Source organism: Triticum aestivum, chromosome 1A (assembly GCF_018294505.1).
Source record: "Triticum aestivum cultivar Chinese Spring chromosome 1A, IWGSC CS RefSeq v2.1, whole genome shotgun sequence".
In the NCBI taxonomy this organism is placed as follows: Eukaryota; Viridiplantae; Streptophyta; class Magnoliopsida; order Poales; family Poaceae; genus Triticum; species Triticum aestivum.
Genome location: NC_057794.1, coordinates 576,809,938 through 576,815,519, shown reverse-complemented (window position 1 = coordinate 576,815,519; position 5,582 = coordinate 576,809,938).

The window sequence follows — 5,582 nt, the reverse complement described above, 5'->3', positions numbered from 1 at the left end:
GGAGGAAGGAGGAGGGATGGAGGGAGTACCTCGGTGGAGGAGGAGCAGCGCGGCGGCGGTGGCGGACGACGGGGCGTGTGGGGGGAGAGTGACTGAGAGGGAGAGTGAGGGGGTCGGCCACGTGGGGGCGATAAGATAGGGTTAGTAGTAGCACGAGTTCGAGAAAAGCGCTACTGCTACGGAGCATAGCAGTAGCACTGGGTACCGATACGCGCTGCTGCTAAGTGGGGCTAGCCATGTGCGCCCAGTTCAAGTTTAGCAGTAGCGCGTTTTGCTAGTACGCGCTACGGCTAAAATGATAGCAGTAGCGCCGTTTTCCTACATGCGCTACTCCTAAGTAGCAGTAGCGCCGTTTTCCTACATGCGCTACTCCTAAGTAGCAGTAGCGCCTCATTTTGTCCAACGCTACCGCTAAGATGTTGTGTATAAGGTTTTCCCTAGTAGTGAAAACCCGCTAGCAAATAACAAAGTCATATAAGACCAAAGCTAGCCTAATCGAGAGAAAAACCAGAAGCGAATAAATCCGCGATCGACAAACTACAACAATGACCATATTCACACCAACCATCTCATGATAGCATAAGGACATCGGGGTTCTTCAACAGCAACGCCTTCATGAAAGGAGCGACGCCGTCACTGGATCCAACCACCATTGGTCAGACTCTAGGTTTTCACCATGAAGAATTAGTCTAAGCATATACGAGCAACACCTTCAACAAGGGAATGACCACTCATGTCAGACATAGGTTTTCATCTCGGAGCTCGAGACCGGGTACTCGAGATGCATCATCACCAAAGTCAATCATATATTGTCGCCACCGCTTTTCCATGATCCTACCAGCTGCATGTCGCCGCAGTACAACCATATCCTCTGCGTCAAGTCGTTGTCCATAGGTTGCATCTCGCCGCCAAACGAAACCACCGGATTTGAAGAGAGTAATCCCGCGAATATCTTTCGGTGGCCATCACAATCCGCAATGAGACTGCCGCTGACCGGAGTGATCATCACATGAACCAACACCGTCGGCGGAGCACATCGCCGTTGAGTGCCACCTGGGCAAAGAGAGCCCTATCCAGGCCTATAGACCAAAAGCAGGCATGTCCAGATCTGAAGCATGAAAGATAGATCTGTCCAGCAGGCAAGAACCACGAAGTATATGGTTTCACAAGCAACTCTTCAGATTTAATGAGTAGGGGAGTGTGAACAGAAAGGTCCCTAGCCAAATCCTCAATGTGCACTAAAGGAAATTTTCTTCCTAGGTGGATGAGATCAACACTCTGTCCAGTGATGCATAAGTAGGATCCTTATGATTATTGGACCAGACGGTGTCCTTTACTTGGACTCCGACATCCTAGATCCACTGAAATCCTAGTACTCGCCCACATTTTCACACAAATTGAGGCTCAATGGCCTCCGGCCTACACACATTCACGCATGCCGGGTCAGTGTGCCACCCGAGGAACCTACCCGACAATTAGAAGCCAGCCCGTGATCCCCCAACCTAGCCGCAACCATTTATTTCATTTCCATCAATTCGATCTGTTGTTGCCTTGAGCAAAGCCCCCCACCCCCATCCACCTTCATGAGGTCTTCCATTACCATGATCTACTCGAAGCTCACATGGTACAATATGTTGATGCTAGAGTGCCATCGTGGCAAAGGTTTTCAACCTGCGCGAGGCCCGCATTGCAGTGGGTCAACCTCCGAGCTTTTCGGGGCCGAGCTCGGAGAAGGGGGGTGGGGTGGACATTGATAACCCACAAGTATAGGGGATCAGTTGTAGCCTCTTTCGATAAGTAAGAGTGTCGAACCCAATGAGGAGCTAATGGCAGAACAAATATTCCCTCAAGTTCTATCAACCACCGATACAACTCTATGCACACTTAACGTTCACTTTACCTAGAACAAGTATGAAACTAGAAGTACTTTGTAGGTGTTGTAGGATAGGTTTGCAAGATACTAAAGAGCACTGAAATAAAAACTAGGGGCTGTTTAGATAAATAAACAATTAAGTTAGTATAGAGAGTGTGGAAAAGTGGTGATAGGAGTTGCGGAATTGTCCCTAAGCAATTGACTACGTTACTAGACCGATAGCAAGTTTTATGTGGGAGAAGCCACTGCTAGCATGTCATCCCTTACATCGAATTCTATGCACTTATGATTGGAACTATTAGCAAGCATCCGCAACTACTAACGTTCATTAAGGTAAAACCCAACCATAGCATTAAGATATATTGGGCCCCCTTCGATCCCGTATGCATCAATTTCTATGCTAGGCTAAAGCCGCTGTCACCCTTGTCCTCCAATACATAGTCCTATCAACATACAACTAACCCTATGGTGTGATCCACACGTGCGCTCATATGATGGGCACCAAAGGACATCAACATAACCACAAGCAAATTAAACCAATCATAGCAATTCACCAATCACCGATATGACAACAAAAATCTACTCAAGCATCATAGGATGGCAACACATAATTGAATAATAATATGAAGCATAAAGCGCCATGTTCAAGTAGAGGGTACAACGGGTTGCGGGAGAGTGGACCACTGAATATAGATGGGGGAAGGTGATGAAGATGTTGGGGAAGATGACAGAGGTGTTGGTGTAGATCGCCGTCACACGATGATTGCCCCGGTGGCGTTCCGGCGCCACCGGGAGTGAGGGGGAGAGAACCCCCTCCTCCTTCTTCTTCCTTGGCCTTCCCCTAGATGGGAGGAGGGTTTCCCCTCTAGTTCTTGTCCTCCATGGCGGCGGAGGAGCGGGAGCCCCTCCGAGATTGGATCTCTCTCTCTCTCTCTCTCTCTCTCTCTCTCTCTCTCTCTCTCTCTGTTTTCTTCTATTTCTGCGTCCCCAGTATCTGGCCTTTCGCCGTTTCTTAAATCCCCGAGATCCATAAGTCCGATTGGGCTGAAATTTTAACATGATTTTTATCCGGATATTATCTTTCTTGCGGTGAAAGAAGGGCACCAACCGCCTTACGGGGTGGCCACGAGCCTCTCAGGCGCGCCCAGGGTAGGGCGCGCGCCCCTAGGGCTTGTGAGCCCCTCGGGCATCGTCTTGCGTTGATTCCTTTTCCCTAAAATCACATATATTCTAAAAAAAATCTCTGTAAGTTTTTATCGCGTTTGGACTCCATTTGATATGGATATTCCGTGAAACAAAAAACATGCAACAAATAGGAACTGGCACTGGGCACTGGATCAATATATTAGTCCCAAAAATAATATAAAAAGTTGCCAAAAGTATATGAAAGTTGTAGAATATTGGCATGAAACAATCAAAAAATATAGATATGACGGAGACGTATCAGACGGATGGCGCTGGTGGAGGTCCAGGATGATAATGAGGCACTAGCTGACGAGGAGGAAGCTGTCGTTCTACATCCACAATTAGGGCATCTCCAACACCACCGGCTGAACCTTTTCTATATGTTTGGACCGGACTATCCAAACACTCTTAGGCTTTCAATGTGGTCATTCATTTTAGGTCAGACCGTTTCTTATGTTTGAAATTCCTCAGGTCACTCAGAACAGGAAGACAGCCTAGGAAAGTATGATGTCCTTTACTTTTTTTGATTGAAAGGGGTCTTTTCCCCGATTTCATGAATGGAACCAAACAGTCGTATCATACATCCAAAACGCAAACACCACCAAAGTTTAATATAAGACTGGGGAAGCAACAAAGCCCCAACACGCCACATCCCCTCACCCCGAGATACATGTAAGGAGGGATAGGCAAGCAAAACAACCTTTGAAACTAGATCAAACTCTCCCTAGCGCGCCCTACTCCAAAGCCTCAGAGTAACAACAGATCAACCATTTTCCAGTCTTGGAACCCATGATGCACATTCTCTTCGTGCTTGGAAGATTTCACTGGTGACTCGATCCAGCAATTTTGCGGACCATTGTAGCCCCAGGTTTGCGTCCTCCCTCACCTGCAAAGAGCTTCACTCATTAATCCAATATGACATTTTGAAAATAACAACACTAGGATCAGATGGCTAAACATGTTGAAAGCAAGCCAAATTCCTGGTTTTCCAGATACTTCAAACTAAATCAGTTACCCCACAGAAAATAGTTTCCTTTTCTCCAAACCTACCCCTCCAAGCCAATCATTAAAACATGTGTCCATGTCATAGAAGTTACATGGGATTCCCACACTGCAACTCACCACATTCCACACATATCTAGCAAGGGGGCATTGGAAGAAAAGATGATTAATTGATTCTTTTTCCCATAAAATAAACATTGTTCTTCACATCCCCCCACCATGCAAGAGAACATCCCTAGTTAGTATGATTTTTTTCAAAACCAGCCACAAGAATGTTCTAACTCTGGGATAGTCCCCCACAATCTGCAATGCAAAATAAAAGGATTTGACATTGAAGATTCCCGACACAACCAACATCCAAGATAGCTTATCTTCCTCATCATTCAAAGTAACTTGTCCACAAAGACTCAACGGATTCTGCTATTGAATTGCTTTATCTCCAACCAGAGCTCTACGAAAACTGAGACTTACAAGGCCAGAGGCAAAAACATCATTGACTGTCATATTTAGATTCTGCGAGATGTTATATCAACTAGGGAAAGTAGTAGAGAAGCTCTCTTTGCTCAGCCATTTATCTTCCCAAAATCTAGTTTTCTTTCCATTTCCAACACATAACTTGCAACAAGATAAAAATAGGTCTTTACATTTCAGCAGAGCTTGCTAAACATGTGAGTCACCTTATATTCTTTGCACTTGTCCAAGAGTAGATTTTCCAATATATTTGTCCCACAAAACTCTCTGTCATAACCATTTTCATTGAAAAGTTTCCACAGCCAGAGCAATATTCATGATGTATAGATTTAAAACTCCTAAATCACCTAAATCTTTAGGTCTACACACTTTATCCCAAGCCACTAAATGATATTTCTGTTTATCTTTTTCATCACTCCAAAGAAACTAGCTCTGGGCCTATCTAGATTTTTCTTGACCCCCTGGGAAGTCCATAAAAGGAAAGCATGAAAAGATCCAAGCAAGTCAAAGAAGAGTTAATAATCGCTGTTTTGCCAGCAATATTAAGAAGTCTACCCAACCAGCCACCCATTCTCTTTTCCATTTTACAAGGGTTCCAATCACTTTTCTTCAGCCTTTTTTCGATCGACTGGATGCCTAAATATTTTAAAGGTAGAGATCCTTTTTCGCAAGATAGTATCTCTTCAAATTGTTTAATTCTATCCTCTTCCATTCCAAGACAGATTACTTCACTTTTTTGAAAATTATTTTTTCAAACTAGACATAATTTCAAACATGCTCATAATTCTTTTCACATTTCTAGCTTGAGCTAAATCACTTGGAATAAAATGATGGTGTCATCTGCATATTGCAGAATGGTCACATCATTATCCTTATGATTTTTAACAAGCCCACTAATCAGACCTTGTTCCACAACTCTGTAAAATCAAACTGCCAAATTGTCCACAACAAGATCAAAGAGCAGGGATACATAGAGCCCCCTTGTCTTAAACCTTGATGGGTTTTGAAATAGGTCCCAATCTCACCATTCACCTTAACAACTACCTTACCT